The sequence below is a fragment of the Fukomys damarensis genome, unplaced genomic scaffold (genome assembly GCF_012274545.1).
Source record: "Fukomys damarensis isolate Sample0158 unplaced genomic scaffold, DMR_v1.0_HiC HiC_scaffold_28, whole genome shotgun sequence".
Classification (NCBI taxonomy): domain Eukaryota; kingdom Metazoa; phylum Chordata; class Mammalia; order Rodentia; family Bathyergidae; genus Fukomys; species Fukomys damarensis.
In genome coordinates this window covers 5450627-5463681 of record NW_022900940.1, presented here as the reverse complement: position 1 = coordinate 5463681, position 13055 = coordinate 5450627, and the positions used below count along the sequence as shown (strand labels likewise).

The following is a 13055-nucleotide window of genomic DNA, read 5'->3' as shown; positions in this document are numbered from 1 at the left end:
TGAGCCATTTCCTCTACTATTTGTGTGCACGGGAGAGCCGAATTACTGCAATGTACACAGTACACTAAAATACGCTTTGAACAGAGGTGCATAAAGTCGGAGTCCGCGAAAGCACTGTAATTCTGAATCATTGCCCCCTTGTTATTGAACGCTCCCAACTCTGGTCTTCCACTCTGATAAAGTTGTTGCTTCCATTTTATGGGGGTGGAGGTGGAGATATGAATCATTCCCCTCAACAGGACCTAGATCTCCGCTGTGGTTTCTGAGGATGTTTGATGTATGTACCCAGCAGTCATGGAGAATATGTTTGGTTTTTGGTGAAAAAAGAGCCACATTAATTGATAATAAAATTAAACTATAATAAATTGTAATTTACAAAGATGTTCTAAAATTGTGTGGATAGTGCTTGAATGCATTGTGTGGTTGTTGTTTTTGACTTACTGGATTTAAACATTTAAAAATTGTAGTTATATGGAACAATAGGCAATAGTATAGATAATAGTATAGCTTTTCCTCTGATTTCTGTGGATTTCTGGATTTCTCTTCTGTTTTCTTTTCCTTTTTCTCTCTTTTCTATTCATTCTCATTCTCTCCCTCACTCTCTCTCTCTACCCCCCCCCACCTTGTTCTTCATGAGGATTAACAGAGACATTTAAGAATGTGGCAGAGCTCTGTGAATAGGTAAACTGCCTTTAGTGGCCCAGCATTCTGTCCCCACTAGCCTGAGAACCCAGGTTTTTGTGTTCCACTTTCTTCGGGGGTAAATGGCACATCTCTGAGATAAGTTGCCAGGACAGTCTTTCGCTTATGAGGCATTTTCTTGAGCAAAAGCTGCACTCTTTTAATTTTAAATAGAACCACCAATATTAACTGGTACAGATGTATCACACGTAAAAAAGAAAAGGCTCTTTAGTATTCTGTGAGTTGATATGAGAGTAGGACTACCCTGTTGTTAATAAGAAAACTCCCCAGCATGCTTAGCACTTACTGTGTTTTGGTTGCTTTGTAATTTAGGTACCTCATACTACCCGTGAGTAGGAGCTGCAGCCTGTCCCCGTCTTCTAGAAAAGAAACAATGCTGGGCCGGGGATGTAACTCAGTGGCACTGCAGCTGCCTTGCAAGTACAAGGTGTGCTTAGTTCGATCCCCATTAGGGGGCTGGGGGGAGAAATAGTGCTAAAGAAGACACAGACATTATCCTGAGTGCAAAAGTCAGTGCATGCAGGAGTTGGGATGCCTCCTTCCATAGTGTCTGGGGGGTGGGTGAAAGGACTGAGGGCTAAGGAGACGTCCAACTTCAGTTTTGGTCCATTGTTGATAGTCTGATGTTTACAATGCATACATAAAACAGCTGCTTATTACCTTGGCAGCTGACTCTGACACGTTGAAATATTGGAGATTTAGCAGAAAACTCAGTACCTTCCATTAAATGTAGTGTCTTTGCTTCTGCAATAGTGAAAGTAACAGAAAACCTTATTTACATTTCAGAAATAGTTTCCTCAAATTTCCTGTTTTGCCAGACTTTTGCAAAGTGTGTCTCCTTCTCTTTCTCTTTTTCTGTTGTGCCTCCTGCCCACATGCTTTTGCTATGAAGCGAGCCTGGCCTGTTTGTGGATTTGGTATTGCAGGATGCAAATGTCTTTGCTGGGGAAGGGCTGTTGCTCTCTCCCCAAAATACTTTAATATCAAAGCAAGAGTAGCTGTTGTTCTTTTGCACAACTCCTTCCCCTCAGCTTGGCATGACTCTTTGGCTGTGCTGTTTGGAAACCTTTTGTCTGTCCAAGTTTCTTTACCTGACGGCTTGCTTCATTGTGTTATTAATGTAGTCAAATTATAGTCACGCTTTAATCACTTAATTGAATGGAAGAGAACACTTTGAACTGAAATGTAAAATGGTGGTATGCATGAAACTGTTCTCACGTATTCCCACAGATCGGCAGTGGCTGAGAAAGAAAGCAGCAGTGTGCAGGGCGCTCTTGCCTCATGCCCACCTGTAACTGTCACTAACAACACTTTCCTTTTTTTAGGTCACTTGCACCAGGGAGAATGAAACTGTTGGAAGTATGATCCCTTAAAATAGTTTGACTTTTCGTATTAACAGAAAACTTTGGGGCTGCTACTCCAGAATTGAAATTTGGACCTATGAAAGCATGAAATCAGAGAGGTACCCAGAAGCAAATGCATCTTGTTTTTCTCGAACTTCGCAATTAGTTCAGTCTGAAATACCACCCCATCCAACATTTAAGCGTTTTCAACATTCATTTTATCCAGATTTTATCAAAAGCAGTGTTGTCTTAACTATTTAAGCGACTTGTTTAGGACTCCTTTGAGAGCCAGTTTTCAAGTTTTCTTTAATTAAAAAGGAAGGGTGTTTAATGACCAAAAGCTCACATATAACAGATTATGTATTGCCCCCTGTTAAATGAGCTGCTTCAGTCCCAGACAAAGTCAATACCAGATTGAAGGGGTGTGCTTTTCCTTCTTCATCAGGTCCAGGTTTGCCTGAATGGGTCTGTACATGAGGGTGGGCTTTCGGATGTGTGCCTCCTGTTTCTGACCGTAGGTGGGGTGGGGGGATATGTGCTTGGCCAGACATTTCCACATCTGCCTGTCATTTTCTATGAAGAGTTACCACTGGAAGTGTGTGTGTGTGTTACTGAGAGGGCACATATTTTCCTTTAAAAATGGAGTATTTGTGAAGAGATGTGTATTATTCATAGGAAGCCCAGGACCGCTCCCCGGTCCATTCACTTTGGGGAGCACGTAGAAAGCTGTAACATGCTTTTTGAGGTTTTTGAAAATTATCCAGTTATGATCTGCTGATCAATTTTGCAATTCTCTGAAAGCAGCCTGTGTATATAGCACAGAGGAGATGCCCATTTGAAGGTGCTGTCTGACTCTCAAACTGTTGTAGATTCCAGGACTCCAGATGCTGGTGATTCTGTGTCCGTGAGTCTGAGATTGAGCCTAGAAATCTGTATTTTTCTAACAAACCCTTCTGAGAATTCTAATTAGGCAACCCACACCCCTTTGTAAATATTCTTCTACAAGGTGTAGGGATCATCCTTAACCGTGCCACTGTCAACAGCAGCTGCATCAAAACCTAGAGCAACATCCCTCGTGCCGTGGTGTGCATGGGGAGTGCAGCTGTGCTCTCTCATTCGGGAGATTCAGGACCTGGCTGGCTGGCTGACTGGTGCTCTCACGTCCGCTCTCCCCGCCCAACACACAGGACCTTCTCATTAAACTATATCCCCAGACCTTTTTTTTTTTTTTTTTTAAGAAAATCTTTATTTTGAGACAAGGTCTTGCTGAGTTTTCCACACTGCTTGTACTTGGATCCTCCTAGTTCAGATTCCCAGAGTGCTAGGATTAAAGGCATGTGCTGCTACATCTGGCTCGGGCCCTACATCTTTAAAAAGAATGTTGGTGGTGTCCGTGCTGCTTGTTGAGGCCACACTTGGAACATCGGGGTTGAGTTGTTTATATTGCAGTCTTTGAAAAAACACTGTAAAGCAACTCTTTGGGTACTTTTGTCTCTGTGGTTTTTGATTGAACACCTGTGTCCCCCTCTGCCTCGGTGCCTGCTTCAGTGTGACACTGAGCGTGTGAACATTGAGGAGCATGTTCACAAAAAAGTGAAAATACCGGTGCTATATCTCACATTTGCGGAGGCACAAAGATTCCGAATTATCCCCAGTCAGCGTGGCTCTGATTGCTCTAAAGGAGAATGCTCTCGGCTGGACACTGAGGTCTTCTAGACTATTCAGAGTTAGCTTCTCTCACTCATCTCTTGCTCCTGCTCTGTAGCAAAATGGAGCCTGTATCATTATAAACTGCAGGTGGCTGGAGTGGGGCAGCTTGTAGGAAAGCGGTAACATCTGCCCTCAGTCTGGCTTAGGATTTTCCTCCTGAAGTGTAAACTTGCTTTGTCAAGGCTTCGGTGGCAGGAGAGAGAATTTGGTGGGGATACCTGCAGTCACTGTCAGCTCTCTTTCAGAGGTTACAGGCTCTGAGCTGGATCTGTTCATTGTTTGAGCACAGATGTCTGGGTCATAGTGAGTTAGAATATTGTTTCTTTGCATGAAAGGCGGTGAAGAGAGTCTTTCCTTAAAGATTGTTTTCATTCTCGTGAGACAGAGACCATGGAGATGCTGGTCTTGAAGCTTAGTACACATTTGTGTGAGTTCCTTTTACACTGGGGCTCTTGAGCAGAGGACTGTGCCCAGTGGCCCAGCTCTAACTGCAAATGTCATGAATGAGAATAGGGTTCTAGATCCCCTAGGTGATACTGATTATATCAGTGACTTTGGACTACATCTCTAGGGCTGTGGGATACGGGGTGGTTTCATTTTTTAAAACGAGTTAAAACTAAATTGAACTCGGTGAGCCCCAGACATTTTTTGCTCTCATGTTGAAATCTTCTTACAACTCCCCCTCCCCCCTTTGATTCAGCCGATAGTGCTGCCTGGATCTCGCTGTGAAACTGCTTTGGCTGTTGACTAACTTTCAGAATATCCAGTGCCACATGTCATGCAGCTTGAAGAATGTATTAGATAAATAAACATTATGAAATGGGGTTGATGGGGTGAGGTTTGGGGTAGGGACCTTGCTTTAATTCTTGGTGTCTGTCTCTCTTTGACTGGCCTTGGCATTTGTTATGAAGCCATCTATGTCCTTACTCCCAGTCCTTAGGAAATTAGAGACAAGCAGAGCGGCAGCATTCACTGATGTATGAACGAACAACACCAAGTTGTGATGATTGTAGAATTTTGGTCCTAGACGTAACACGAGCTAACCTGTATTCCAGGGAGCTTGAACTCACGTTGGGAGAACCACACAGGTAATTGAAAAGAAGCAGGAGGATTGCTGGGGAGTCTTGAGAGCAGCACAGGCAGTCTGTTTAAAGGAAGCCACTTCTTCACTCTAGTCAGTTGCCATCAGGACTTAGGGCCGTATAGTTGGATTTTGGTTTTGGTAGAAATGCCGGAAAGGCCGGGGATTTAGCTCAGCGGTTCGGTGGCCTGCCTCGCAAGCGCAAGTACCCGAGTTTGATCCCCAGTACCACAAAAAAAAAAGAAAGAAAGAAAGAAACGCTGGAAAGCAGAGTGGACTCTTATAAGTACCAAGAGTAATCTTCAGTTTCTTTTGAGATTTGTTCATTTTACCCATTGGGAAAGAGGAAGGAAGGGAACAAGGCCAGTCTGTGGAATGCATTTCCATTTTCTGGGAACACCAGCTGATTTTCTCAGCAATTGAAAAGCTATCAAACAATCACATTTCACTGCAGTTGGCTTCTTGGAAGGGAGGCAGGCACTCCTGCTCTGTGACCACCAAAGAATGACAGGTCTTGACCAAAGCAGTGTCCACATTCAGAAATGTGTGCCTCAGCCCTCTGAGTTCAGCCCTCTCAGGTATTAACGTCTTCATTTGGGTCAGTAAGCCTGCACCTCATCATTTATCTCAGAGAAGATAAAATTAAGTCTAAAACCCCATCTAGTACTGTGCCTGCTCTGAATTGACCCTGTCCTGGCATGCTGGTTCATTGAGTGTGCCAGGGTATTAAAAATAAAGTATCACTGCAAGCACGTCTAAGTAGTGCCTGTAAATATAGGTGAAGCAGAGTTCCTTTCTATCTGCCGCAGGGATCGAAGTCTGGTCCTTGTGCTTGCAAGGCAGGTGGTGGTAGATTTCCTTTTGATGATATTGTTTCCAAAGATCCAGGGTAGCTGTTAGCAGAAATGGCTGTCCATTCACCTTTGGGGGCTCCAACGGTATTTAATGTTTGAGACCTCCTAGGTAAAAATGTTTCAGTTTCTCACATCTTTTCTACCCTCCTGGCCCTGACTTCTGCCACAGAGGGGTGTTTGGCCACCTGTGTGGCAATGTATACGGACGTGAATGAGACAGGTAGAATTCTTTTTTATTGAAGCACTGTGGCTTAGGAGGCTGTTGTTTTAACTATAGAGTTACCAACTCCACTCTAACCTGGAGTTAGCATTGACATTTTCACGTGGGGCTTTGACAGTTCTTCCAGTGAGGACCCCCCATTTGTCATTGACTGGATAATTTCATAGCTACTCAAGTGAGACCAGGTTTGGCTTTCTTTGTGGTTGCAGCATGCGCTAGTCAATTATTTCTTTGTTTTTAAAATACTAGATGGCCATTTGAGCTGTTGGTCCTCGCAGAGCCATTTCTCCATCACTTTGCCTTTCTCCAGCTTATCGGACCATTTCTAAACTCCGGGTTCTTCAATTACTGTATTGTTCATCAGGTTAAATTGTATTTAATTGGCTGTGTGTTGTATCTTTTTGTTTCAATGAAAGGATTATTGGGAGTATTTAAAAAACTCCATTTAAATGAAGCTTCCTCATTTAAAACACATATAAAAATTCTTTAAGATGTCTTTTATTCTCGATCTCTTTATCTTCCTTCACAAGCTTTCTGAGAATAAGTAGTGCATGTTGAGGTTTATCTTTGCTTTTATGTGCTCTAGCCACATGCTTAACATTGAGCACATTTCAGTTGCATTTCATTGGGCTTTCACAATCCTTTTATAAAGGGACTGATCTGTTAACATCGCCCTCTTTAGATCTAGCAGACAGGATGTTCTTCCATACAAAGAAGTGCTCACAGTCTTTCTGGCCGGCCAGTAAGTGAATGATTTCAGGCCTGGTGGGCAATACTTGTGTCCATGCGTAACACAGCCCGACCACAGTAGTAGGCAGCTGCATGTAATTTTGAACTCCACTCATTGAACTGTAATAAAACAATATAAGCACTGCTTGGGGGGAAGATTGGATGCAGTTATCCTTACACAAGGCTCAGGCATATGAAAGCAGAGCTGGCTGACAAGAGGATTTTGAGATTTGATTTTGATTGAATTGCAGAATTGAACAGGCCAGGAATGTCAGTGGAAGGCTAAACGCCTGTAGTGCCATAAAGTTTTATTCATGTGAGGCTTTCCAATATCAAGTAGGTGGATTATTGGAAAAGGTGTCAGGGGACACGAAATGGAAGTGCCCCAAACATAAAATGTAGGCAGGAGGGAAAAATCACTTCTTGCTTAGTATATAATTAGGTCTTCAAAAAAATTCTATGAAATTATTTATTCTTCTGTCTAAAGAAAAAGAAAAGGACCAACTCATTATATCACTTACTCCTTCAAGAGCAATTGCATTTTGCAGTATTTAGGCAGGAGTTTCTCTTATGCCATTCTTTAGCTGTGTTTGAGATTAGCATAGGGTGATGGGCTTTCTTTAAAAGGGTGAAGTGGAACTACTGTAGCGTAGTACTGTACTGTGTTCACAAATGAGAGCCGTGTGTCACACAAACACCGTGGAATGCTGGCTTATTTCCTAGCTCAGTAAGACTTGGATCCTATGTGAATTTGCTGCCATCAAAATCCGTGTGACGTTAGGGACTGCCGTTCACTGGCCACATGCAGGGGAGCTATGCAGGTTGGATGGGAAGGGCAGAGTTCATTAGGTTGTTTCTGGGTTCTTCGTGAGCAGGGTTTCCATTCTGATTATTCGGGAAACACATCTTAAAATGGCCAGCACGGAGGGCGAAACAACTATAATTTTTCAGTTTTGACTCTGGCTTAGTATATTTCAAACCCAAGTGGCTTCTGTTAAAGAATCAAAATCAGAAACATACACACTTTGACTCTAATATGCAGGTGTGGGTTTTCTTGGTCTTCCACCTACCTCTTGTTCTAATATATTATGGATTTGGAAACATGCTTATTTGGAAATGAGGCTTCATGAGGTAAAAGTGGCGAACTTTCAGAAAGGAGACTTTAAAAGCAAAGAGCTGTTTAAAAAAAAAAACAAAAACAAAAAAAACTTTCCTTTTAATGCTCAACTTGTAGACTTGTTGAGAAAGAAATTCTGTGCCCGATTACTGAAATTTCCACTCTGAGATTTTTTAAAGCTTTTATGTGCCTCACATTCCATAAGTCTATGGTAGGGTGTATGGTAGGGTGTATTTAGCTATATTTTATGACTGTTTAGTTTTTCTAAAAATACGTTCTATGAATATTTATCTAATCAAACAATGATTCATTTATACACAGAGCTTGAAAAGGAAAAGAACTCCTCAAGCCGAGTGGTCAGATCCCATGATCAGTAAGTGACCCCTTTCAATTTTGTATTGTGTCTTGTTCTCTCAAAGGGTTTATGCAGGTAAAAAAAAAAAAGTGTCTGAGAATGGGCCTTTCTGCTGGGTGGATTCTAATTTGTGTGGGAGGGGATGGGAAACCGTAGTTAGGGGTTGATGAAAGAAAATGTTCACAAAGTGGCAAAGAACTACCTTTGAACTTGGTAAGATTCTAGGAAATTGTTACTTGCCTAGGCTGCTCCCAGCCATAAAAATCTGTGGTCTTTAGAGGAGAAATGTGTTACAGTGTTACTCATAAGTGTACATCTAGGAACCTCCCTGCAAGTTACTGCCACAAACAAAAAGCGCAGGAAAATAACATTTTATTTTGCTGTCTCCCTTAAACACTGAATTAAGGTGAAGCAGGCAAGGAACCTGGAGTGCAAAATTTAAGGGGATATCTGCTCTCAGGTGCTGCCCTTGAACTTGAACAGCCCTGAGAACTAATGTGTCTTTTAAGTTTTGCTGTCTAGTTGCCTTGCTTGCCTTCTCTTATTTAAACCTTCCTTGTAATATGAAAAAAAAAATCCTCAATGAGGTAAAGTACCTTTGTTTTTTCTGTAACCTACTACTCTGTTTTTCATACCAAAATTTAAAAATGACGATGACTGTGATCATATGGTATTGTTGGGTTACTCTTTCCATGCAGCTTCCCCAAATTGGCAGGCATTCTGTTTCTGAAATAAAAAGCAATTTTGCATTAGATCTGGTCATAACATGTATTTCGTTCTTTGATCCCACTAGAGCTAAGGTTTGACATTAGCTAACCAACCTCACATGCCACACACCTTATTAAATTGCACACTTGCAAGTGCTCTCTGTGAAAAAGACATGTGCTGGCATTACCAAGTTGGAGTTTGCTAGGCAGGTTTCGAAGGATTAATACTTGGCGATGATTTGGCCCTGAAATTGTGGAAGTGGTAATTTAGTGATCAAAGCAGAGAAGTTTGCACCACACATCTTAACTGTGGACAGTAATGCAATTGACAGGAAGGATTTTTGCAGACTGACAGGCACTACAACCTCTGTCTACTAGTTACAGGTGTCTGGTAAAGGGCTGTCCTTGAATTCCTCCCATTTCATCCTTGGGAAAACTCAATTTGGTCCCTTCCATTATAACCCCCTGGTATATAGATGAGGGGATTGCTTCTTGGATAAACTATGTCATATGCCCAAAGTTACAGCTCAGAAGGAGAGCTTAATTCAGCCAAAGCTTTTAATACTGAGGCTCTTCAGCACTGCACAGTGCTGGTTAGGTCCCATGAATTATCCAGGAACAGTATTTCTGCCGCAGCCCGCCTTTTGGGAGTGGTATGGGAATTTTCTTAGGCATCACTTAGATCTTAGAATCCAGCAGTCTTTAATGTGTAGAACCATGGCAGTGTTAAACTTGCCCGTACTAAGTTTTTTGCAGACCTAATTGAGCAGGGTCTTGCATATTTCTTTGAAGAAAATATTCAAAGAGATGTGTGTGTAAGGGGAAGGGAAATCCTTGACTCTGACCAGAGGATCAAATTCTCTTGATAGCCAGGAGGTACCTGGCCACTGCAGTCATGGTCTTAGGAGGAGCCCTTTTCTGCGTTGGGGCTCCCTCCCCAGGGCTGGCGATGTTCATGTTCCCCCGCAAGGAAGTGTTATTGTAGCCATCCACTCAGGAAGGGTTCCATGAGGCCTGGCCCTGTCTGATGTGTGGTGGGTAGGAGTGAAGCCTCCTTCCTAAAAGCTGAAATCGGCTTGAGAAAAGTAGAAGAATGCATCATTTGAGGCTCTGCTTTCAGAACATGTCTACACTTGTCTCTGGTGAATTCTGAAGCCCTGAAATTTCTTTCTGATCTTGAGTAGGACAAACAAGAGAGAAATGATCCTCCACCCCAGATCCTAGTGAGTGAGTATGCCAGTTTAATAAAGTTTTATTAAAAAGGTATATTCCTTTGGAAGGGTGCAGCTTGTGTCTGTTGTCCCATGTGCCTTACGAGGTAGAGAGCACTGAGCGTGGACCAGCTTTCTCCTAATAACTTGATACTAGCACAGAGCCTCTTCACACACTTTCAAGCTTGGAATTTTTTTATTTTTTGTTTGAGACAAGGTCTCACTATGTAGTTCCACCTGCCTTAATCTCACTGTGTAGCACAGTCTGGCCTTGAACTCTCAGCGATCCTCCTGCCTCGGCCTTCTGAGTGCTGGGATTACAGGTGTGCGCCACCATGCCTGGCATGGACGTGTTTATTTTGACTCAGGGTTTCAGAGGTTCCAGGTCATACCTGCTTGGCCCTGTTGCTGTGGGCAGGTGTTCATGGCTGAAAGAGGTCCATTCACTTCATGGCTGCTGGGAGGCAAAGAGAGAGAGGAGAGGGCTGGGGTCACATCCCCTTCAAGGTCACACCCTACTGACCTCACTTCCTTCCACTGTGCCACACCTCTTAAAGGTTCCAGCACTTTCCACTAGTGCCTCAGCTTAGCAGCCAGACTCTTACCTCATGGACTTCTGGTGGACACTTCACATTTAGACTACAGTGGGTGTAGCTACAGATAATTCCTATACTCTGATGATTCACCTTTTAAGAAGGTATTATTGTTTGAAACTGAACGAGGCAACCTCCCCCCCCAAATAGCTTGGCAACACTTAATGGCGGGGGGCTTGGTCAGGAAGTAGCTAATATATATTATATATATAATATATATATCATAATAGTCATTTGGTGCATGTTAGTGCCTCAGCTTAGCAGCCAGACTCTTACCTCATGGACTTCTGGTGGACACTTCACATTTAGACTACAGTGGGTGTAGCTACAGATAATTCCTATACTCTGATGATTCACCTTTTAAGAAGGTATTATTGTTTGAAACTGAACGAGGCAACCTCCCCCCCCAAATAGCTTGGCAACACTTAATGGCGGGGGGCTTGGTCAGGAAGTAGCTAATATATATTATATATATAATATATATATCATAATAGTCATTATTGGTGCATGTGTAGACATAAGTATAGACAGAAGTACTCAGACCATGCGTGCATTTTGCTCCCTTCATACGTTGTTGTTCAGAAAGTATTTGAGCTCCTGTTTACGTTTGCTGACATGTCCTCTGCACACCCCTGATTTCTGGCTTAGTGTATGGACTTGCCTGCTCCTCTCCTGTGTGGGGCCCAAGGTGCCCATCGTGTGGGGCTTCTTGAAGTTGTTGGGTAAGGACAGGGGTCACCGCTGCCCGGCACAGGTTCCCTGCCTCTCCCTTCTGTCAGCAGCTGCTGGCCTTGGTGCTATCTGCATTTGCAGCCCAATGGACAGTGTGTCCCGACACACGTGTGTACCGCAGAACACGCCAGCCTGGATGAGGTCGGGATGAACAGTTGCTCCTGCCAAGGCCTGTGTTGCTAGCTTTCTGGAAAGTGCCCGTTTTTTAATCCCTTCAGTGATTTAAACTTTCTGGAAGCTGTGCATCCCATCCAAACAATGGGATCCATAGAAAAACACACTCATTGGAGAATGACGAGGCATATAATTTTGTCTTTAAATTCTTATGAGTAAATTGTAAGAACATGACTTCATAGGAACCTCTGAGACATTACAGCGTTTTAGTAACACTTTCCTGCTGCATGTAATGCTTCATTTTTACTTTTATTAATTTAATTTTTTTTGCTGTGTGACAGTAGATGCCCTCAGTCCTGTCTCTCGCTGCCCCTCTTCCTTGCAGAAGCTGCCCGGCCCCTCCCTGTGCAGGCAGAGACTCCCGGGCATGTCCTGTCTTCGAGGAGTTTACGAGGCTTCACCTACTCCTTCGTTTTTGAACATGCTTTTCCCCTGCTCATTACCCTCCCGCTTCCTCCTAGGCTGCCAGCAACACATTATATTACCTCCATTCCGCAGCCAGAGCTGCCGCCACCACTGTACCTCAGCCTGCATTTCCAGTTACTTAAAAAAAAAAAGGATGCCCACGCGTGGCAGCAGCTCTGATGGAAGCCAATCCGAGGAGTGTGGCAGAGCCCCCGTCTCTCCACAAGAGCCAGGCTTCTCTGAGGAGGGCAAGAGCTGTTTTCTGCTTTCTTGTGACAATCAGGCGTCCCGTATTGATTGTCTGCTTGCATTCATTCATTCATTTGCCAGCTCTTTGCCATGGATCTTTATTGAGTACCTGTAATGAATCAGGCATTGGTGGTTTCAGTATTGTGTAAAAATAGACTTGGGGTTTAATCTCACAAGACAGAGCCAGTTGGGAAATTAGAGCTGTAGGGAAATCAGCCAGCACAGGCCCTTGGAAAAAATCAAATTGAGTTTGTCTGTTGAATGCCATGGATTTCAAACTACCTTAGAATCTCAGAGCTTCTCTGGATTGAACTCATTTTTAATTACCAGAAACGTTGGGAGGCACTGTATTCTGTGGTTAAAATGTCTTCAGCCAAACAGGATACTAGGGTTGCCATTTACACTGCCAGTAATATGCGTGACGTCTCTTGGAGTAGTCAGTGTACCTCTTTCCCAGCTGTTCATGGCAGCCTCGATTTAGGGAACACTGAGTTTAAATTCTTACTTTGGCAGCTCGCTGCTCGTGCACTAACACGTTTCTACAGCTTTACCAAACTCGGCTTCCTCATCTGTAAAATGGAGGTAATGGTGTGTGTGTGTGTGTGTGTGTGTGTGTGTGTGTGTGTGTGTGCGCGCGCGCGCAGCAGGTGAGGACTGAGGGCAGGAAGCGCGTTGACGCCTTTGTGTCATGCCTGCAGCCTGGTCTGTGTATGAGAAATAGGATTGCTGTTATCCAGATGAATGATTCCCTTTGCACATCTCTCCTGTCCCAGACACACTGTGCACTCCGCAAGGATATCCCCCCACTCGTCCTCCAGAAGATTGAGGTCACAGACTTATTTCCTTCTTGAATCCGCCGACCCAGGGTCAAGT

The 13055-nt window shown here is 43.5% G+C and overlaps 1 protein-coding gene across 3 annotated transcripts in view; it reads left to right on the top strand.

The window, feature by feature from the left end:
• The window catches only part of Foxp1 (forkhead box P1), a 487831-nt gene that overhangs the window by 29856 nt on the left and 444920 nt on the right, over positions 1–13055 (top strand). For 2 of the 3 annotated variants that reach the window (XM_010636145.2, XM_010636153.2), the window contains exon 2: positions 8078–8129. The exons of the other annotated variant lie outside the window; for it this stretch is intronic. The gene's annotated coding sequence lies outside the window, so the exon portion shown is untranslated. The remainder of the gene's footprint in view (positions 1–8077; positions 8130–13055) is intronic. 3 annotated transcript variants of the gene reach the window in all.